The following is a 24,784-nucleotide window of genomic DNA, read 5'->3' on the forward strand; positions in this document are numbered from 1 at the left end:
GTGACACAGTTTTATTACCTCAATTTTAGAGCAAATAAGGCTAGAGTGCTAATTTTTGGTACACATTGCGAAGCATGGTGTCAAAACATTTCGCCACCATGTCAACTGAGGTCAAAGGTCATTGGCCTTAAATATCACACAAATGTGAATTAGCAGATAACTTAAAGGGCCAGATAGTTCATATTTGGTAGGTTACAGCACCTAATGGTTAACTATCTCATACCTTATTAAAGGGACATTATTTGCATCTTTGACCTCATATTGTTGCAAACAAGCAGTAGCCGACCACAGACAACTTCCATCCCATTTGCGTACACCTTTAAAAAAACCCTTGGGTCTGAGGTTTATGGAGGTTACTGTTAACCTCAGAGTTGGCAGGTTGACCTGCGATCAGTAACCACACTGCAAACTGCTATCTGGGCCACTGTAAGCATCCGCGTGTAAAAAAAATAAACCACACGAAGTGAAAGTCAAAAGTGCAGTATTGCAGTTTCGGGATTCCCTATTACTAATCCAGTTTGCTCAGTTACATTTTGACGGTCAGTTTTTGATGGAGATCTTGACGGCCAATCCTGCTCTTAGATACACCATTCTTTACTGCTACAGAGCACATTTTAGAATGGGCATTTCAAATGCCTACCAGTACCAGCTGACAACGACAAGGTCTATAATTGCGGATCTTTTTCATCTCGTTTGTTCCTCCATATGCATATGTAGACTTGCCCAAAGCCTTTGTGCATAGAAATGTGAAAACAGAGTAAAATGACGGGATATTTAACTTCAGTAGACAGTCATGTTATTGTCGAGGTGATTGCGAAATTGAGCAATGTACCGGTACTTTGGCGACTGACACTTACATTATGTACCGGTACATTGTTGGGTGAAAGCTAACTCTGCGTGGCAGGGCTGTGCCAAACCGCTGGCAGCACCTCGGTTGCGGCGTGCAGTTTTCTCCACCAAAAACAACCCATTTTAATCCAAAACTTGCATTGAGTTTGTTTTCAAGCACACCCACCTCGCCTGGGTGCACGATTAGCCCTGCGTACAGGTCTGTGTTCCCAGCGTTATAGGGCGTGGAGGCCGTACGGAGGGCTTTACTCATGTAGGTACATGATGTGCTCAGCTGCGCTTCTTACGTAAAGTCCACTTTTGGGAGTGGGTCGGAGGCACAGAGGCCGTAAGCGAATGGGTCTAGGCAACTGTAACTGTGATGTACTCACTTTTGGTTCGAAATGCGATTCAACTGATACAAATAATTACACGATGCACAGAGAATAACAACTTTCAAACAGATCTTGTGTGTCGAGAGGTGACTCCAATCGCGAGCAGTATCAATGACAGTACTCGCCCGGCGCGGTGTCACAATGTCACCGATGCTACACACCGTGCAGTGTTCAGTCCGAGTGTGATGTTTCCAGGTTCAACAAGTGATCATGTCGTGTTTGTAAAACGAACCAACGTATTGACAAGAAAATGTCTAAAAATCTTAAAAATTGACGAAGTTTTGCTAATGATCAAATGCACAGGAAATGCATTACATTGTACCTGTTTCACTATTACCACAGCAATCTGACATCGATCGTTTTAGTTTTACCATTGAACCAATTGCGTCTATGGTTTCATTTGTTCCACAGTCCGTGTCATCGATACTAAAATGAAACTTAAAAGCAAATGCCCTGCTTAGTTTCACTATTTGACAGTAGTTTGTGATACGTGCATTTGTTTATGCACCGTGTGCTCCTCGATATCCATTGTGCTGAAGTTAGTATGTAGGTCACAGGCCTTTTATGTTCCAGCTGTACTTTGATGGTTGACGTATGCGTAGTAATATTGGTTATGTGCAGGGGTTCAATCATGGCGGTTGGTTCAAATCGTGCTGACACCCTTACCAACATTGAACCTTGCCGTAAAGAGCAAGAATGTGGTTTTACATATCCTTGAAGCCATCCATAGTCACAATTTAGGTCTTCCATTGATTTGACAGTTGATTTCAGTCATCGAAAAAATGAAAAAAAAGTCAAAAGATACAAATAATGTCCCTTTAATTATTATGCATATATCTAATTCTAGGCTAACCAATAAGGCTACAGTGCTTATTTTTGGTACACAGTGCGAAGCACGGGATCAAACCATTTCGCCGACATGTCAACTGGGGTCAAAGGTCAATGACCTAAATATCACAAAAATGCGAATTACTAGGTAACTTAAGATATACTGTCACCTGTTCCAATTGTGCAATAGTTACTATGCAAAGAGAAAATCTAACCAACCACAGAGTTTAAGCGGGTGGCCACTTTTTAAAAACAGCGCCCTCACATGGGCATTTTGAATACCAAGGAATGCCCTGACCATACATGGGGATATTTAGATTACAGGTGGTTGTATACCTTTAAAGGGCTAGATGGTTAATATTTCATAGGTTACAGCACCTATTGCAAATTAACATATACCTCATAGATTATGTACATACCTAATTCTAGGCTAACCAATAAGGCTAGTGCACTAATTTTTGGTGCACATGCAGACACTCTCGAATCTGGGTCCGAAATTTGCATATTTCTAAACTATGCAAATAATATGTTAATGAGGTTGGTCATCCGCAGGTACAATCCAAGCATTAGGGGAACGCTCCATTAACTTAGAAGTACCCGACTAACCCGAGCTTGTTATCAGAGGATTAATCTCTATGTCAACATATGCGAACAGATTACCTTTTAGTGTAAACAAAACATTAGCACTGCCTGAACTACTTTTAGCATGGCCAATGCCAGTCGGCGCCTGACTTGATGATGGCTCCCTTGTCCGGCATTCTGGATTTCCGACCAGCGTTAAAAGTGCCGTCTAGCACTTGCTGTTACTTTGAGGTCATCATTTAGTTCATAAAATTGCATGAAGAGTTTACAAAAACAATGGTACTATAGAATCCCTTTCAATAAAATGCTGTTAATTAATGTACGCTGATTTTGCATATAGAAAGCTATTTTAGCTGGTTGAGGGTACGTTCACAAAGATCATTGCCCTTTGAGCTAAAGTTTTCCTGTCGCACAATATCTCTGTACGATCGAAAGGAGACAACTGAAGATTTTTTGCTTTGTATGAATGTTTATTACCCTATAAAAGAAAGTACGGTAGCGAAAATCAGCACAACAAAACAGGACTTTTACTAAAACGTACTCTTTCAATTTCAGTTCAGACTCAATGAGTGGTATTGCGGAAAGGTGCATGCAATGCAATGAAAGTCACGAGCAAACTTTGGTGTCAACGGATCCAGTCTTTGAATTATCAATGAACACTCACTTATTTTTCTGGTCAAAGAGCCAAAGGCTACTTGTCCATCGCAACAAGCCCCTCTGTTTGCAGCGTGTTCACTTTTAGCCAGATGCCGGCCAAATTGACCGGCTACTTCCGTATTTTGGCCAGCTACTTTTCAGCGATGTTTCGCTCTCTAGCCCCGAAATTCTGGTTTTGATGATAATATTTTGATATTTTTGTTGTCTTGCAAGCCGGAGATAACATTTCAGAAGTGCCGATGTGGCTATATGTAGTCTAGCAATTTACGCCCACGAATAGCGGACCATTGCCGAATAAAGTCGACATTTGTTTCTCTCAAATGCGAAAGAGAAGAACGAGTCTCAAACGCGGAAGAGAAAGTCGACGCTTGAGAGCTTTGGTTTTCTGCGTAAGAGTAGGGCCTTGTCTGATGGGTTTGGTAGGTTTTTGATCAAAAGTAAAGCGACCAAACGTTACTGAGTCTCATTTTTATGTAAAACTGTGAAAGAGGCTCCCCACCTAACTATCCAACTATCTTGTGAATTTTGCGTACGGTCTCTCGCTGCTGCCTCAGCTGAACTCGGCTACATACTCGGGTATGTAAATTTGGTTTTATCCCCAAGTAAATCGTCTTGTGCAGAGTTCATAGTTTGTATACATATTCATAGTGTATATCTGCATTCTGATTGGAAGTTTGAATGCTTTCTGACCTTGCCAACGAAAACGACGCAGTGTTTAATGCTGGCGTGCAGCACTGAGTAGGGGCAAATGCGGAAGTAACTTGTCTACGAGTATTTGCTCTAGCGACTGTTTATTTGAAGATACCAGGCTATCATTCTTCACAATGATACTTGTTTTGCTATTTACTTCCTTGGTAGGAAGTATTAGTGAATTTATGTCATGAAACCCGTTTTTATACCATTTGTGCACGGCAACATCGCCGAGGGAAGTGTACGCCGTACAGCATGTACTGTGTGGGTTTCACACTGTGTTGTATACCGTACCGGACTATCGGCTCCATGCGTGAATACGTGATGACATACCTATTAGACATATGAATTTATTAAGCTTAGAAGCAGTCATTTTTCAGTCTAAATTAAAATGTTTAAATTCAATGAGAACGCAGTTGAACTTTATGTATATACACATGTGTATCATTTGTTTTAATGATCAGCCACCTTGGTGTTAGTAGTAACATGGATGTACATCCATGGTAGTAATTGTACAGACAACAGTTTGTGAATGACAGAAAATTGATCAGGATATACATCAGTCATCGGAACTGTCTCCATCTTCTTCTTCGTCATCTTCATCTGTGTATTCTACTACTTCAACCATGTTTTCTTCAGCAAGATCATTTGATATTGATCTCATCAATTTCTTTGATTTCCAATGCTTCTGTGGTTTGCCCTTTGTTGGTTTTGTCAAAAACAATGTCATCAATTAAGCTGTCACTCTGATCTCCAGTATTGGCACAATTTAAACAATTGCATGCACCCTGGGCCACAAGCATTATTTGACTTTGTACATTTGCAAAATTATTTTTGCACCCAGATTTTTAACATTACACCCTTTGGTATAGAATGCCATCCTTTCCTGTACTTGGGACAAATTTTCTGGTGAATCCCATATGGGTGATAACTTGTTACCATTGACAACATAGCCAGAGTTGTCATATCCACGTAAGACAATCTGGCCCCTTTCTGACTGTGACCATGAATCAGAGATGAAACAAGTTCTGAGCCAATGGTATTTTAAAGCTGTTGGGTTTGGAATTAGATCCTCCTCCCTCTGAATTCTAACTTGGATGGTATTTCTGATTTTTTCAAGCCACTGAATATGTAATTCCAATTCAGTGTCAAATGTTTCATCTCATTTCATGGCTTTAAACTGGTCATATGGGCTGTCATGTTGTGATTCAAACTCACTGTGATGTTTCTGGTAGTAAATAGTTCCAATTAAAAGAAAGAGAGATAGGCCTTTCTCCCAGATGCCACTCTCTGTGTCTGCAAGAGTGCCTGAGGTCGCGGTGGCAATTCCACCAGAAACAAATTCTGAATATTGGAAAAATTCTTTCTGAAATGCTGCTTTTCCACAGCCAACAAAAATGACAAAAAAGTCACAACCAGATGTGATATAGAGAGTTTGGAGACATTTTGCTCTTATGTCTTGATCAATTTAAGCAAGATCTGGATCATTTGCTAAGGCTTTAATTAATTTATTTAAATGTACATATGACTGATCATCTGCACATGCACTGAGCTGTATAAAGATGTTTCTGTCTGATAGCTCAGATGCCATCAGAGGTAATCCGATGTGGTAAACATCTGTATCTGGCGAGTATATAAGTATGTTCTTTTTTACTGAAACAGGGACATGGCGCCATATACGTGTATCAGTTTCTTCATGATTTGAAAAATATGCAGGGTATTCATGAGAAGGGTAATTTCCACTCACAATTATTGCTTTGTCTTTCTTTTGCCCATCAAAACCCCCCTGCAATGACAAACTCCTTGTCAACTCCAAGGTAGGGCTTCAGAAAGTCTGGAATTTCTTCACACAGAAAATTCACCAATAACCGCTTAGTTTTTCGTCACCAAAAAAACATCCAATTTTCTTTTGGAAGTACTGTTTGCAGGTCAATTGATTCATATATGCTGTACATTTTTTTGCTTTACCATCTCTACGCGCTCTTTCCAAGTCTTTAGGACTTGGTAAAGTTTCAAAAAATATAATATTACAAATTGATCGGATCTTCAACGTTCAAAATTTAGTTGGGGATTTACAACACACGGCAAAATAGATGGACACCAGCAAGGGATGTCAGCAAATTTTTTTATTTGCTTCTGCTTGTGACAAGAACAAGTCTAGATATGGATGTCAGCCTTACCTAAGAATACTTTCAATGATGTGTCAGTCACATTTGACCAGCATGGGTAAAACTAATCTTGTAGACAAAATCTGGATAATTCTATGCTATAGATAAGTACTTTTAATAAAAGGGAAACCCTGATTTCTCTGCCTACACAATATGCATTTTGATTGTTATGATAATGGTTTAATATACTGTTTAACTCTTACACTGTTTAAACTTAGTAAACCAATCACCAGATAAATGAGTACTGGTATTCTTATTTCCATTTTGGTAGGGGCGGATTGTTCTGGGGAACACCATAGGAAACACTCTATGATTAAATTAATTCATTGTTTGATTTACTGCACAAGTTTGATGAAATTCTCAATTTTCCATGTTGTCAGCACACTTGTAAATGTGGAACAAACCACAAAAAAAAAACAGTTTAAGACTTCACTGGACACAAATAATGACACCACTGCTCAAGTGTCATCAGGCTAGGCTGACAAACTGAATCAATACAGAGCATATCATGCTAAAATACAGCAGCTAATACTGAAAAATTCTGAAATCTTATGCATTTATGTAACTCAGAACTGCAAAGTAAACAACAAAACCAACATCTTGTCCACACCATTGTTAAAAATAACAGTGACTGACAGGCAAAAATAACAAAACAGCAAACATGGAATTTTATCCATTTTCATATTGGCCATTAAAGGGACAAAGTCACTCATTTTTGACCAAATTTTGGTCCTTTTAATTTCTGTTGTATATATGCTTTTCTGCTGCTCACTGAAATAGGCTAAACTGCAATCTCTGGTTGTCACAGCTCAACTCATATGCATGCATGGAAGGTATTTACCAAAAATTTTAACATAGTTAATTTCACATGTTAATGTGTCTTATTAAAGATGAAAATTGAATTGCAATAACCAGAGAGTGAGCATATTTCAGTGAGAATAATCCATCAAAAGAAATTTAAATGGCAAAATAATGTCAAAAATGAGCAACTTTGTCCCTTTAACTTGGAACATATCTAGTACAGATTCTTGTAATTCAAGTGTCAAGCAGCATGACCATTACACTATTGAAGTATTAAAATGGTGGCAATGAATATTTTTTTAAAATTGGTGCATTGACAGACAGTACTGTAAAATGTTGACAAAAATAGCTTTGTCCAAAGTATCATAATATTAGCCATTTCTGAACAGGATGTAAGATTACACCACCATGTGAACTCACAAATATTTTCAATGAAAGTGCAGTCCTCTGATGAGTGACGCCGAATCATGTACCAGTATGTTGTACACCATGGAGGCAGACACCAAGCATAGCATTATGTGAAAAAATTTAAAGTCTTTGTACTAGATCATGACTGCTTAACAAGATTGGCAGTCTGCTTGTTTCAAAGCTATTTAAAAGCTTTCTTCTGGGCCTATTTGATATCATACTTGACCCTCTGGACTTGACCTGCAAGCTTGGTACGTACATTGTATTCTGGAAAATGCCAGTAACTTTTACATTATTTTAAGTCAGAGATTCGTCATACAAGTCATTAATTTCACTCAATTATTTCTGTCTGTTCTTCCTGACTGTCAAAATTGATTGAGGGTCTAAGTATTGAAAGTACTTAATTTAATGATGATTTTCATAAATATGTTTCACTTACAACTGGACTAAATTGTCACAACTTCCAAGTGTGACTGTGAACATCATTCTGTATATATATACAAATAACTTCAACGCATTCAAGTTTGTTTACAAGTGTCGCGCTGTACCAAGAAGTTCTCTGGACGTACACTGTACATTTTAGCCTATCATTTTCAGGAAATAAAGGTCTGTATGTTTAAATGATTGACTTCTTGGTTTATGAAAAATATATTAAGGATCAAGTTGTGTGTTCGGCGTTATACAGCCTCCTACCACAGGCCGTATATTGGACTTTATTTCCTCTCCCGCAGCAGCTTCATCCAGTGTTTGGTGAGTTTTGCAATTTCTGCTTTACCACACTCCTTAAGTGTGTTGTTGAGCAATAAAGTAAAGTATAACGCTGGTAATTAACGCACAGCCCTGCCAAGCAAAGCTAGGAGCTACCACACTCTTTTGGTAGTACCGTGGTATCAAATATTGCCTTACGTAGCTGCAGTTTCGAAGCTGAAGGTTTTGCCTTTTTTCAAATTTAAGCTTTTAGTTTTTAGGATTGATCAAGTTGACGTCCTACCTAAACACCAGTCCAAATATTGAGGTACAACAGCAATATTGCCCTATGCTAGGAGGATACAGTTGTACCGTATGTGCACCACTGTCGCTACGCGAAGGCTACATGTACTTACCCAGAAGAGCTCTCCCTACTGGGTGCATAGGCCTTTACGTTGCGATTGTGGTTGCACCTGTGTGTGATGAGTATGCCATTGTTGGAGGCAATCAAAGCAGCCAATAGCTGAATACTCTAACCATTCTCCTAGGGCTTAGACTGCTACACCAAGTCAATGGCATATATCATGTAAAGTAGGCAGTAAATATGTGCCCTTTCACTTTGGCTTTGAAGTGCAGATGTGGAATGCTGTGATTCAATAGGCTGTCCAACAATTCATATAATGAATGCCCAAATTGGCTTATAATGGAGTAGAGCACACTTATACTCCACTAAGAATGATTGTAATAAATAATGTTCTTCAAATGTTTTCTTTTATATTAATGCACAATTGTGCCTGCCATTTTTCTTATGAATTATAATTTAACATTTATCAAAATATTAGTGAAATTCATAATTTTGGAATGTATCACGTTGACCATTGAGGGAATACTGCAGAAACACGATGTGACATATTGATCTCCACAGCAATATAATTTGTTCAATGTACAATATATTGAGCAGTTTAATCTCTACGTGGGGAGGAAATAATGGAAAGTATGTTTAAAATGTATTCCTGGTACAGATATACAACTACATGTGTGTGCATGACCCCATTATTCACTGAATTTATTATATTTCCAATAGACCTGTGTAGTCAGAGAACTGAAAATACATGTACATGTGCTCATTGCACTCATATCAAATCCAATTTTACAAAATGTACTATGTGTTCGAGTAGACAATGAAAGTTTTGTTCATGTTGCCCTGTTTGTGGGAAAGGTCAACAGAAAGGCTATTCCTATTCATGCAATATTTTAAGCAAACAATTCAAAGTATCGTAATAGATTGAATGCTATAGTGTGAAATTATGATGTTTTAACATTGAAAATACTTTGTCAATTTTTTGTGCCTCATTTCTTTGCATTTTAAACATATCACAGAAAGCACAGCCTAGATAAGAGAGGATAGACTGATCCTGATTTGACACAGAAGTGGCAAACACTATTTCATGATAATCAAGTCTTCTTTTGTCAATTTTTTGTGCCTCGTTTCTTTGCATTTTAAACATATCACGGAGAGCAGCCTAGATAAGAGAGGATTAGACTGATCCTGATTTGACACAGAAGTGGCAAACACTATTTCATGATCAATCAAGTCTCCATATTCTGAAATGACATTGGGATTTCACATATTTAACCAAGTTCAATCTGAATAGTGATCAACATGGCTAATTCACTGTATAAATTACCCACATTAAATTTCAACAAATGTCATATATCCTGCCATCAACAACACAAATGAACACTATCCATTCCAAAGATAGTACCCACGTAGTAAAGCCAATATAAACTTGAAAAATGCCACAAGTAGCCATACCAATCAGATGACTGTACCTAAATATTTAATTTTACTAAAATCATTTTTCTAGAATCAAAATTATCAATTATCACACCAAAGCTTGCTCTTAATTTCAAACGATAGTATCTCTAAAAACTAAAATTCATGTACCTAAAAAGTGACTGATGCAGGGTGGAGCTTGGCCTTAAACTTTAAAGGGAAGTGACTTATGCAAGAGAGGGAACTTTGTTGATCAACAAAAAGTGGAATGAGAAATAATATTGTCAAATAGAGGTTCAAGATTGACTACATCAGTAGAACAATGTAAGATATTGTGGTAATATCCAGCAGTGTTTTTGTTAAGGGCGGTACCTATAGGTAAATGTTACCAGGGTTCCCCAGTCATTTTACCAGGGTTAGCCTTGGTATATCTGTGCAGTCTTACTAGAGGACAACAGAAATTTATCCAGGGTTCCCATTGTTCCCCAACCTTAGCAAAAACACTGTCCAGTGTTTATTAACAAACCCACTACAGGTACAATGTGCAGCCAGAATGCCATGAATCATAATATCCTTTTAATATGGTGGGTCAGCTGTGAAACAATAGATTGGATTTGCTATAAACTTAATGGCGATAAGAATGGCAACAAGAGAGACAATCCTGTTTAAGATAATGGTGGGGAAGAGATACACAGCGAGTTGGGAATGAGCACTTAATAAAAAGTAAGAGGCAGTGTGTGAGTGATGTCATGTGACCATAATTGCCTACACAAACAATTTTTTTTTCTTCTTTAGTGCACCGACAACAAGCCCAAAAATTTGTGTCCCCCCCTTAGAGGATTCAAAAAATTGTGACCCTCCCCCAGGCTCAAAAATTTGTGACCCTCCCCCAAATCCCCCTGGCCCTCCTCCCTGCTAATTTACGTCCAGTCCCTTATGGTATAGATTAAGTAGTCTTTGAATGTTTGATGATGGGATCTTACAGTGTTTTTGTTAAGGCTGGTACCCCAGTAAATGTTACCGGGGTTCCCCAGCCATTTTACCAGGGTTCCTCTTGGTATCAATGCAATCAGATCAGGGGACACAGAATTGCTACCGGGGTTCCCAAATCATTTACCTCTTTTCCCAACCTTAGCAAAAACACTGTCTTATTGGCGCACACTGAATCAAAACATACCTTCAAGTATTACCATTTCAGCTGTCCAATTCTCAGGCAGTGCCTCACTTATGATGCTGCATGTGTCATATCTTTTTTGTAATACTTAAGTTGTGTTTGATTTTGAGCTTTGATGGTGCATAGACCCATCTGCATCACAGATTGCACGTGGGAGGGGAATAAATTGCACAAAGCCTTCTATGGCACACCAGATTTTATTGAGTGAGCAATTTGCCTTTTTAAACAGGCGTCAACTATTTTTTTTGTCAGCATCAGCTGTACGTGTTCTCCTTTTTACTACAACCTTCCCTGAAAATGTTTTTAATTTTCTCCTCCTCACAGGAGCTTCTGTACTAGGTTTATGTAAAAGCCTAGTAGAGATGTAGTCTGCTAGAGCTCTTTGACCTACTTCATAAAATGTCATCAAGTCTTCCTGAACAACTTTTCCAAGATTTTTTTCAGGGGTTGCAGCAAAAACAGAGCTCTCACAGATTTTTTAGCTCCGCTGTCAGCGACGCAGAGCTTATCAAATAGGTTGATTTTCCGTCGTCGTCCGTCTCCATCGTCGTCGTCCGTCGTCGTCGTCCGTCAACAATTGCCTTCTCCTCTGAAACTGCAAGTCCAATCGCTTTGAAATTTTATATGCAGTTCACTTGGGGTGACCACACTTAAGTTTGTTCAAATCGTGGTGAAATTTGCATATTTGTATTTCTGGGGCAATTTTTGGTGTTTTTGGTAAAAAAATATTCTTCTCTGAAAGCGTTTTTCCGATTGCTTTGAAATTTGATATGCAGTTTACTTAGGGTGACTTCAGTCAGATTTGTTCAAATAGTGGTGAAATTTGCATATTTGTATTTAAAGGCCATTTTTGTCATTTTTGTTAAAAAATCTTTAAAAATCTTCTCCTTCAAAACTACCAGTCAGATAGCTTTGATATTTGGTACATATGTCCCTAGGGATGATCTATTTCAGATTTGTTCAAATTGTGCAGAAATATGCAAAATTGCATTTTTAAGGCAATTTTTGCCATTTTTGGTCAAAAAATGTATTTCTCAAAAAGTACTGGTCTAATACTTTTGAAATTTGGTATACACTTTTGTATAGATGAACTGAGTAATATATATTGAATTTCTGATGAAATCTGAAATTTTGTATTTTTGGGGCAATTTTTGCAATTTTTGGTCAAAAAATGTGTATTTCCAAAACTATTTATTTGATAGCTTTGAAATTTGGTATACAGGTTCCTACAGATAAACTACATGATATTTATTGAAATTGTGATGAAATCTGCAATTTTGTATTTTTGGGGCAATTTTTGCCATTTTTGGTCAAAAATGTGTATTTCCAAAAACTACTCATCTGATAGCTTTGCAATTTGGTATACAGGTTTTACAGATCACCTTAATGATATTTGTTGAAATTATGATGAAATCTGCAATTTGTAATTTTGGGGCAATTTTTGCCATTTTTGGTCAAAAAATGTGTTTCTCAAAAATTACTGGTCTGATAGCTTTGAAATTTGGTATACAGGTTTCTACAGATGAGTTCAGTAATATATAATGAATTTCTGATGAAATCTGTAATTTTGTATTTTGGGGGCAATTTTTGCCATTTTTGGTCAAAACGTGTATTTCCAAAACTACTCATCCGATAGCTTTGAAATTTGGTATACAGGTTTCTATAGATGAACTAAATGATATTTATTAAAAAATAATGATGAAATCTGCAATTTTGATTTTTTGGGGCAATTTTTTCCGTTTTTGGTCAAAAAATGTGTTTCTCACAAAAAGTACTGGTCTAACAGCTTTGAAATTTGGTATACAGGTTTCTATAGATAAAGTTATGAACTAAATTTGATCTCTTGAAATTATGATGAAATCTGCAATTTCATTTTTTGGGGCAATTGTTGCCATTTTTGGTCAGAAAATTTTATTCTCAAAAAACTACTCATCAGATAGCTTTGGTTGACATGTTCTTAGGGATGATCCGATGTGATATATTCAAAGTATGATTAAATCTTCAATTGTATATTTTTGCAGCTTATTTTAGCCACTTTTTTCTGGCCTCTGCATTGAGCTATCAAAGATTTCCACCTTCCTCATCAACATGTGTAAAAAATAGTTATTCTCTACATAAACACAGCGGAGCTATATCGGCCGCTAGGTCGCTTGTTTATAATACACTCGGCACAACCCTTCATCAGTCTCCCTCATTCCCTTCTGCATTTATCTGTATCTGTACACTTTTGCCACTCTTTTCGGGGGTTATTTCAGAATGCAGATTTTTAAGGCATGAAGCCCTGAAAGGCAAATACTTTGCCATGTTGTCAAGCAATTCAGGAGAGGGCTTATGAACTGCAGTTTTGACACTTAAATTGATAAGTTGTTCATGGGCTTCATCAAGTGCAAGCTCTCTCCAGCTGAAGCCAGTTATGCTTGTTGTAAATCCCCCAGACTGCAGGTGATCTAGGATGCAAGATGGTGCTTGCAGCAAATCATGGAGATGCCTGGTAGGAGACGAAGATACTAGGTTGACCAATCAAAAGCATGATACAAAGGGGCTAGCTGCTTGATTGATGCCATTCTCAGTTGCCAATTACTGCTACGGAAAGCCATGTAAAGAGAGATATAAGCAAAACAACCTCTGTGCTCGGGAAACAATATCTCACACAAAAAGATCTCATTCATTTTACTTTGTATCACCTGCAGTCCAGCCAATCTGGCATTAGCCTGATACCATGGATTTAAGGGCATATTTTCATTGTCAAGGTCACAGAGGTCCTAGTCACTATCAAGCCATTCTGTGTGTAAAAGCAATGAATACAGACCATCCCCTTGTCAAATGATTCGAAAAGGTTCAACATTCTGATACTTTGAGCCAAATGTGTACAATAGCATTTTGTCATGGGTATATATATCTGAACAGGACATTTCAGGGCATAGCATAGACAGAGCAGCTCTGCGTAATCACCAGGTACTGTACTGAGTTTGACCTTTTGTGACCTTTCAAAAAGTAAAAAAAATCAATGGTCAACAAGATGTTTTGTTCATCGCTTGGCAATATTTTCTCAAAATACGTGTCTCATCACTAGCTGCCAAGCAAGACAGCAGTATAATTTCTTATCACAAGTTCTAGCTATTTCAACACAGCTAGACTTGTAGGATCTTGCTTTAAACTGCCCTGATGGGCTAGTTTTCTGAGTACAGGATGTGCAGCTATTGCAAAACACTAAAACAGTGAAGTGGACTGACATTGGGTTGACCTACATCAATATTTTCAAGACTTGTTATGACAAAACTATCTGGGGTGAAGCAACCGGCAAAGTTTTCCTTGTGGGGTACTCAAAAACTGTCCTATTCATGGTATCTCTGGCCTTAGACTTTGAACAAATCATGCCAAAAGAGTTGCGTAGGGTAATTAGGGAGCCGTCATATTTATGGCCCGGGGGGGGAGGTCGGAGGAATCTGAGATGGGTTCACTCAAAAAATCGTAAGTTACAAGGGTAGGGAAAGACACTAAGGGTTGTCCGATTGCCCAGGGCAAGGGAAAGTCACGTTCGGGCAATTGAACCTCCGATGCCAATTGCCCTACGGGACAAGTGGAAAAAAGTAATTACCTAGAAATCGAATTCACGAGAGCGATTTTCTAGCGAGGAACACGGTATCATATTATGTCATTGTGAACATTTCCATAAGATTTTTTCGTAAAATTGCATGAAGAATTGATGAAAAGAATCATATAATCACTTCCAATAAAATGCAATTCAAACAATACCACCGGTTAAATACCGTACGCTGATTTTGCATATGAAAAAGCTGTTCAGCTGGTGGAGCGTACGTTCACCATAGTTCATTGCATTGACTGTGAGTTACGGTGTCTCACAATATGTCGATACGGTAAAAAAAAGAAACACACAGCAGTTTTTGTGCTTTGTATGAGCGTTTATAATAAGGTAAAAATAAAGTGCAGTGGTGAAAAATCACCACAAAAATGGGACTTTTACTAAGACGTACTCTTCAATGTTAACTTGTTGAGTGACAGTGGATGGCATCGTGGCAAGACCGCATGCAATGAAAGTCATGAGCAAGCTTAGATGTCAACGGGTCCAGTCTTTGAATTTTCAATGAACACTGACTTAATTTTCAGGTCAATAAGCCAAAAGTTACTTGTCCGTGGCGACCATTGTAACCTCTCTGTTTGTGAATTTTCCCATTCTAAAATGACTGTCAAGAAGCAATGGGAGCGAGATTGACATCGACAAATTCAGCTTCCAAAATACATTGAAAAAACCGACGCCTTAGGTTGCTGGTTTAAATTCTATTTAGTCTCTGTATGAGCATTAAAGACCACCGAGGTTATAAGAAAAACATAGCCTCTAGCCTCTTGAAGAAGGACAGACTCTTTTCTAATAATTTTAGCGCAATAAAAAGTGACATTTTGTTCAGGGCTATATCAGTGATATCAGTTGTATTTTTGATACTGGAGGCAATGTCTTCAATGACTTGCTAAAGGTCATTATAAGTCTTGAGAGATTGCACTTGATGTTTTTTTCATTTTTTCAACAATATGGTAAAGTTGCATGTAACATTTTCCACACAGTTGACTTTTTCCATCAAAACTAAAATTCATGTAGTCACCATGATCATGGGAGAAGCCATTGATTAAGTCAACATTTGAACGGAAACCGCACATTCGATGTAATGCGCTTTCTACAATCTGGCATGCTGCAGTATTTTCAGTTTTTTTCCATCCATGTATTGAAGTGTTCTGGACAAAGACACACTATGTCAGGAACGGAAGTATCGATATCACTGGAGTAGAGATTAAACTGTGTGAGAAAGAGGTTTTTGTCATCAACATCAGTGGAGTGTAAACCTGGGCCAGTTAAAGTACAGATTAAACAATAGGCCAAACCCGGAATTCGAATCGACCACGGTACAAACAAAGCCATGTGCGCAAACGCGCACAGACGTACGTGTATTTCTATACGCGTTCAGTACACATGTGGGTTTGTTTGTACCGGCATCACGTGATTATTTGGGCGTTCTGAGTATGTAGAATGGCGTATGCATCGCGTCCTTTTTATTCCGGAGTAGAACCATGGCCTCTGTGACATCAATTATTGGTGCTTTCTCATCATCCCCTCCATCTCTTCCAGAAAATTCTTTATCTATATAAAGCTAGGCGACACGCATTGCAGAAACAATACTGTTCATTCATGCCCCTAGATTTTAACCAGCTCGGACATATTCCTCTGGTTTTCCCACAACATGGTACCATCTGTTTTTGTTTTTTATCCCACATTTACCACATGGACCACACTTATTCTTATCTGGATGAGTTTTTGCTTTATGTGACCTCACATCTCCAAGTCCAGAGATATTGATCAAAAGCACTTTCTTGTGCAATGTGTGTGACTTGAAACAGCAATACAATGGCTGGTCTTCTGAGAATAACTTAAAACTATGGTAGTCTCCTGTAAACCGAGACTGTGGGCCACCTCTTTCTGAATATCACATGAAAGCGATGATTTTAAAGGAAGAATAAATTCTTTGCCTTCTAGCACAACAGTTACATGGTGCTTTTCAAATTTGTGGCATCTTTTTAGCACATACTGGCCAAGTCTGGACAACCGTATTTCAATATCAGAGAGCAGGCCAATGTTACTTTTACTTTCCATGACATAACTGCATCAATCCTTTTTCAACAGTATCATTTCTTTGACAATGAATGTGTTTTTTGTGCACTGAGCATCCTGTTTCAAACTTAAAACCCTCGACTATGGAGTTTCTGACAATGTGAAACAGCTTTTGAAATCTTGACCCAGGCTCTGTGTACACTGTTTAGATTTCCCAGGCTCTGTGTACACTGTTTAGATGTTTTTTCAGGGACAAAGAAATATTCACATGGTTCAACCTTTGTGCTGTTGCATATTGCAGTCTTTGAGTCACAAAATTGGCAAAAAATTTAATATGCCACTTTTGCGATTGGCCTGTAATATTATTAAGTTGCCCTCCATTAAGAAGACTTGCTGCCGCAAGTTTTACTTCTGTCAGGGGCAACCTTCCATGCTCTGTGGCATATGGCATACCGTAGTTTATGCAACTTCTCAATAAAGCATCCTTACTTGCACTGCTTGATATGGCTAAGGATCCAAACACTCTCCTTTTTTCAACAAAATAGATTTCTTTCAAACATTTAATTCTTATTTTTCAAAACTATGACAAATGATTTCAAAGTACGTGAATTTCTTGTGGCCAAACGTTACCATAAACTCAAACTGTTAGTAAACATAGATACAGGTACAAAATACCGGTGAATATTGTAAGCCATGTGCCATTGCCAGAACGGGCTGTGGTAGGTTATCAGCCACAGTATATCTGCAACAAAATGTAAAGACACATGTATTTCGGTAAGTGGATCATACTTAAACAAACAAAACCATCATTATATATATTCTTGATCACAAATTTTGCTCAAAAAATAAAAGATTACAACAACTGGGATACTGAAAATACGCAATGATATGTGATACCAACGCGTCTCAAGCTGTTTGCGTGTGCATGGCCACCATATTTATTGGATTTAACGGTATTCAACACCGAACAGACCTCATTCAAAGGCGTGTTAAATTCATATTTGTCCGTTTTGAACACCAAAACTTTGCAGAAAATCATAGTCATGAGATTCAAATCCGACCAAACCTGGTTGCAAATTAAATTAAATGTCTTGCCAACGCAAGCGACGAAGTGCTGTATAAGGCGAGGTCAACATGTCTACAAAAATCGTATCTGGTGATTTCTACAAAAGATTTGCCCTGATTGTTGAAAAATTTACATAGGTCACGACTGGAGGCAATATAAATGGCAAGGATATGGAAAATTTCCATAAATACTAACCTTTTGCAGTGTTTTTTGCCGATTTTTCTAGCCGTGAAACATGGTGTAACGGTCATCGAAACTAAAGAGAGGGCGCCCTTCATTTGAAGGAAATCCCTTATTATGCATGAAATGAAGGCCCAACTTCGAGAGTGCGGAAACGTTGGATCAAACCATTTCGCCAATATGTCAACTGGGGTTGAAGGTCATTGACCGTAAATATCACATAAATATGAATTACTAGGTAATTTAAACGGCTAGATGGTTCATATTTGGTAGGTTATAGCACCTTATGATGAACTGTCATACACCTCATCAATTATGCTGGGGTCAAAGGTCATTACCCTTATATCACATAAATGTGAATAATTAAATAACTAAAAGGACTAAATGGTTCATATACCGGTATGGCAGGTTAAGGCACCTAATGGCACACTATCATATACCTCATTAATTAGTCCCCACAAACGAACTCCAGGGACTTATAGATTGAGTTCCGTCTGTAAGTCCGCGCACATGCATGCCTTCCCCTGTTCACGCAGATATCTCAGACAAGGCTTGGTCAATTTCTTTCAAACTTTGCACAAGTATAGCACCAGACTCCATACAGATGTACGTTGATTTAATAGTTTCACAATATGACCCAAGATGGCCACCTAGCAGCTAGTTTTTTACAAGTTTTTCATGTCTTGAGCCGTAACCAAGACATGTGTCAACTGATGTCTTTCAAATTTGGTGCAAGGACATTAACCTATGTCGTACATATGCTTGTAGATTTTTCTTCTGATACAATCCAATATGGCCGCCAGTGGCCATTTCATTACAATTTTTTCATGTCTTGAGCCATAACCAGTGTGTCTCAACTGATATCTTTCAAAATTGGTACAGGGACATGGACCTATGTCATACATATGCATCTCTTTTTGTTAAAATACAATCCAATATGCCCTCCAGGCAGCCATTTTGTTACGATTTTTTCATGTTTCCAGCCGTAACCCACAGCGTAACCCAAACATGTCTCAACTGATTTCTTTGAAGTTGGTACAACGACATAGACCTATGTTATACATGTTCATGTTGATATTTATTGTGATACGACCCAATAGAGTTACCAGGCAGCCATTTTGTTACGATTTTTTCATGTCAGAACCCTTTTCCTGCCAAGTCCATATTTCACCATCAGGTCAAGATGGTTAAAATTAATGAAACACAACATATGGCGTATTTTAACATAATACTGTACATCAATTGAAAGCTGTTGAAAACATCAATACTATAAACTTTATTTTTTTTACTAAAGATGCTATAACAGACCAAGCCAAGTGTGTGAAAATACTTCATGTTTTTGGCTCAATACCCTTTTTACTGACTTGGCTGATGGGGAAGTAATATTTAGTCTTAATACTGTCTGGCAGGAAAAGGGTTAAGCCATAACTCAGACATGCCTCAACTGATTTCTTCCAAATATGGTACAAGGACATAAACCTTTGTAATACATGTACCTCTCAATTTTGTTGTCATATGATGCAATTGATAGCTGCCAGCTGGCCATTTGTTATGATTTGTTTATGCCTTTAGCCATAACTCAATACGTCTCAACTGATTTCTTTCAAAATTGGTACAAGGATATTAACCTGTGTCATACATTTTTATGATACAATCCAATCACACTTATTTATTGATGCCTCGACATGAAAACAATCACTGGATTCACAGTACAATAGCCGCTATTGAACCACTCTTTTTTGGGAGTGGAGATTTAGCCGACTGGTTCTGTCTCAGGCCTCTCAGCTAGGCGACTGATGCCGTATGTTGTGGGTTCGCATCCGATTGAAAACTATCCGTATTTTCTATCCTGGGTCGTAACACTGCTGGTGGACAGAATTGTCCCCGAGGTTATTGTTCGCCCAGTTAAAGCGATGAAATTTGTTTCTTAGCTTCGATAAAGTGTGTATGTGCGATGTATGATAGTGAGCATGCGAGCGTGAGTGCTTCACGAACTCTACAACGTGTTGAAAGGTCTCAGTCAGAAAAATGTAACAACTTAGCCGGCTATTGAACCACTCTTTTTTGGGAGTGGAGATTTAGCCGACTGGTTCTGTCTCAGGCCTCTCAGCTAGGCGACTGATGCCGTATGTTGTGGGTTCGCATCCGATTGAAAACTATCCGTATTTTCTATCCTGGGTCGGTAACACTGCTGGTGGACAGAATTGTCCCCGAGGTTATTGTTCGCCCAGTTAAAGCGATGAAATTTGTTTCTTGGCTTCGATAAAGTGTGTATGTGCGATGTATGATAGTGAGCATGCGAGCGTGAGTGCTTCACGAACTCTACAACGTGTTGAAAGGTCTCAGTCAGAAAAAATGTAACAACTTAGCCGGCTATTGAACCACTCTTTTTTGGGAGTGGAGATTTAGCCGACTGGTTCTGTCTCAGGCCTCTCAGCTAGGCGACTGATGCCGTATGTTGTGGGTTCGCATCCGATTGAAAACTATCCGTATATTATACAGACTTCATTTGAATGCTCTATGAAGACTGATGTCACAATTCTGAATGGGGACTATGTCATTGACAATGACTTCAACAATAACAATGGTGATTACTACAGAATGGTGTGTTGATAATTACATCAAGCAATTGTTTGCAGAATACAACGAGGGCCACTGTTATAATACACACAAAACTGAGACAATACACCTTGAAAGTTTTTCAAGAGTTACTGGGGCTTTAATCTTCTTGACACAGATCAGGTCTGAAAAATTATCATTCCAGATTTGATGGCATTTGTAAATGAGAACAACGAAACTAATATATTGACACAACATATGTTGACTTGTAAAAAACTGGGTATGTTGGAATTCACTATGGAGAGCAAGAAAATGGCATTGCCACACACACCCACAAAAACTGAAAATACCAAGCAATTAAAGGTAGTGGCCTGCCTGTTAACTTTGATAAAAAAATAAGTGCTGCCCTGTGCTCTACTTTGTGAGGACTAGGTGCCATCTGCTTCCAATGGTAACAGAATTCACGTATTTTAACTTCAGTGCCTTCAAAAATAACAGTGTAATTGATTCTAGCACTTATAAATTGCTTTGATTGATTGATTGGTTGATTGATAGATTGATTGATTGATTGACATATCAATTGACAGCTAAATACTTCCATAAAATACAGGGATATACAGAATCTGTGGCAGTCATATAATTGGAAATTATTTGTGACAGCATGATTTATCTCTCTCACATATTATGATTACTGTCGGAAAGATGGCAATAAGAAATTAAGATTTCATCTTGAATATCCTTTGTATACGGCTAGTTTTCAATCGGGTCCGAACCCACAACATACGGCATCAGTCACCTAGCAGAGAGGCCACAGAGAGAGCCGCTCGCTAGTGCAAATTATCTGCAAAAAGCAAGTTCAGTATTATGTGTTGCATGGTCTTACATGATGGTGCTCTTTCCTATGATTATTAGTTGCGAGTGAGAATATGCAAAGGAACACTATCCACCCAGGGAGTCATATGGAGTCCTCTGCAGAAAAGAACAAGAAGCAATGTGAACATGATGAAACTTCTGAAGGTCAGTGATAGTCAATGATATACTGACATATATGTACCTGTAACCAGTAAACATCTATTGGATGACTTGCCATGAAGGTGACATCACAAATCTGTTCCTTGAGCATGTAACAGTAGATCAACAGAACATCATGTGCATAGCATAGAGTTTAATATTATTTGATTGTCTTCCTTGTGTAATACCTAGGGGGAAAATAGCTTTCCACATGAACCTGTGACCCCACAACTGTTAAATCAGCTAAAGACAAACAGATACTGGTGTGCAGCATATTGAGCTGCCTTGTGGGGTTTGTTTGTATTTATGTAGGGATTGCGTTAACCCCAAATTTTGCTTTGCAGACTCCCTATTTCGCACTAGGACCCCTACAACTTTTAGTGAGGAAGGGTCCCATTCTTCAGAGAAATACAGATATTTGAATTTTGTTAAGGCCTGATTTTATGAACCATTTTCTCTATATTTCCTCACTATAGTTCGAAAAAAGCCTGTTGGCCAGTAAGTACCGTGAACTGAAGCAGAAGGAGCCGCCATTGACAGCTATTTCATGTCTCACATCAGAGATAATTAAACAGTCACAAAGGCCGAAGCTGAACAGTATGCTTAGCAAATGAGAAAGTTCTCAGCAACAGAAATTTGAAATTGCTGCAACGGCATGTAAAAAGCAGAGCAATAGCATATGAGAGGAAAGCAAAGAAAAAATTGTAGAAGACGTATAATGATAGCTGTTTTGCTTTCAGATTGTTAGATTACCTTGACACTGAGTTTCTGTATGTAAAATGTTTTTCAGAGTTAATATTGTGGAGTTACCCCATGAGGTTAACCACATGGTAAATTCCTAGCTCCGTTGCTTTCGGTGTGTTCGAAGACAAACGAGACATTTTTCTGATATAAAAAGTGAAGATATGGTACCATATATATTTTTCTTTTCGAAATTAGCCTTTTTGGAGTTTCCTCATGAAGGTTCTTTTTGGCCTTATCAAGAACCCAACAAAATTTGGAATTTGACATGCAATGACTCTCATAAGGTAACTCCAAAAGTGTAACTTTGAAAAAAAAATATATTAAATACCATATTCTTCACTTCTTTTCTTTCAAAAATATGCAAATGGTTGTTTTAAGCACATCAAAACAAACAGTGTTAGGAATTTATCATCTGATGAATATCTTAAAGCAACTCCAAAATTTTAACTTTGAAAAAAATGTCAACATGAAGCACTATTAGTCTTCAACTTGTTATCTTCCAAATATTCCCAACAGTTTCTCTTTGAACACAGCAAAACCAACAAAGTTAGAAATTTTATATGTGATGAACCTAATGAGGTAATGAAAAAACTGTAACTTTGAAAAAAAAAGTATCTGAAGTGCCATACTCTTCACTTGTTATCTTTCAATAATGTCCAAACAGGTTGTCTTTGAACACAGCAAAACCAATAGAGTTGGGAATGATAGAATCTCACACCCCCAAGGACCTTGGATCAGATTTTGTCTCACACGAGCCGCAGGCTCGTGTGAGACAAAATATCCCCAACTGGTGTGAGAAATCTGATCCCAGGTCCTTGGTGTGTGAGATTCTTTTTCTCACATGACCACAAAATGCGTTAAATTCACATTGGACATGTACAACATTTTCCAAAATCGTGACAAGTCTATCATTTGCCACTGTACTTTGACCTGCTTACTTTGTAGTTCTGTCTGTGTGTTACTCGTCGTGCCATTGGATAACATTTTGCGCGTGGAACAAAACAGACTGTTTATCATCCAATCAGAGCTCGTGTAGTATTTACTGCAGAGTGTGGGACGGTTTCTGAGAGTGTGGGATCAATTTTTCCCACACTGTCGATCCCGCACTCCCAGCGGCCAGAAATGTGAGAATTTACCATGTGATGAACCTCTGAGGTAACTCCCATAATTTTAACTTGGAAAACTGTTAATTTTTTTTCTATCTTTTAATTTAACATGTCCAAACAGTGTGTATTTGAACACATCAAAACCAGCAGACATAGGAATTCATAATGTGATTATCTCATGTTGTAACTCCAAAATTATAATTTTTGGGGGTAAAAATACATGAAGTACCATATTCTTCATATACTACATTTGTTGGCTTTGAAAAATGTCCACTGTTTGTATTTAAACACATCAAAAGCAACAGAATTCAGAATTTACCATGTGAAGAACCTCATGAGGTAATGCCATAATATTAATTCTTGACAAAATGTTTACAACAGGTACCATTCTTTTCAACTGTTATTTTTCAAAATTTCAAAATCCACCACTTAGCCCTTGAACACAGCAAAACAACAGGGCTGGGAATTAATTACCAAGTGTTAGCCTCATTAGGTAACTCAATAATTAACTCTGAACTAAAATGTTTACATGAAGTACCATACTTTTTACTTGTCGTTTTTCTAAAATGTTACAAAAAGTTTGTCTTTGAAAACATCAAAACCAACTTATCTTTCATAATTTCAGAAGTTCAAATGGTTTGTCATTGAACACTGCAAAACCAACAGTGTTAGTAATTTACAACGTGATGAACCTCATGAGGTAATTCCAAAATTTTAACTGAAGCAGAAGAAGCCGCCATTGACAGCCATTTCATGTCACACATTAGAAAGAATAAAATAGTCACAAAGGCCGAAGCTGAAAAATGCTTAGCAAAATAAAAATGTTTTGAGCAACAGAACTTGAAATTGCTGAAATGGCACATGTTTAAAGCAGGGCAATAGCATATGAGAGGAGAGCAAAGAAACAGTTGTAGGAGATGTATAATGATAGCTGTTTTGCATTCAGATTGTTAGATTACCTTGACTCTGAGTTTCTGTGTGTACAATGTTTTTCAGAATTAATGTAATTGTGAAGTTACCCCCTGACGTTCAACACATGGTAAATTCCTACTTGGTCTGTTGCGTTTGGTGTGTTCGAAGACAAACTGGATATTTTTGAGATATAAAAAGTGAAGTTATGGTACCACATTTTTTTCAAAATTAGACCTTTTTGAGTTTCCTCATGAGGATTCTTTTGGCCATATCAAGAACCCAACAAAATTTGGAATTTGACATGCGATGACTCTCATAAGGTAACTCCAAAAGTGTAACTTTGAAAAAAGGATATGAAATACCATATTCTTCACTTCTTTTCTTTCAAAAATATGCAAACAGGTTGTCTTTGAACACTTCAAGACAAATAGTGTTAGGAATTTACCATGTGATGAATATCTTACAGCAACTCCAAAATTTTAATTTTGAAAAAAAATGTCAACATGAATCACTATTAGTCTTCAACTTGTTATCTTCCAAATATTCCCAACACTTTCTCTTTGAACACAGCAAAACCAACAAAGTTAGAAA

The 24,784-nt window shown here is 37.8% G+C and overlaps 1 long non-coding RNA gene across 1 annotated transcript in view; it reads left to right on the forward strand.

Annotated features, from left to right (window-relative positions):
• The window catches only part of LOC139130523 (uncharacterized), a 36,549-nt gene extending 13,229 nt beyond the window's left edge, over positions 1-23,320 (forward strand). The window contains exons 4-5 of the long non-coding RNA XR_011551892.1: positions 21,333-21,437; positions 21,908-23,320. This is a non-coding gene — a long non-coding RNA (uncharacterized lncRNA). The remainder of the gene's footprint in view (positions 1-21,332; positions 21,438-21,907) is intronic.
• Positions 23,321-24,784: the final 1,464 nt, after the last annotated feature.

This window comes from Ptychodera flava, chromosome 1 (assembly GCF_041260155.1).
Source record: "Ptychodera flava strain L36383 chromosome 1, AS_Pfla_20210202, whole genome shotgun sequence".
NCBI classification, from domain to species: Eukaryota; Metazoa; Hemichordata; class Enteropneusta; family Ptychoderidae; genus Ptychodera; species Ptychodera flava.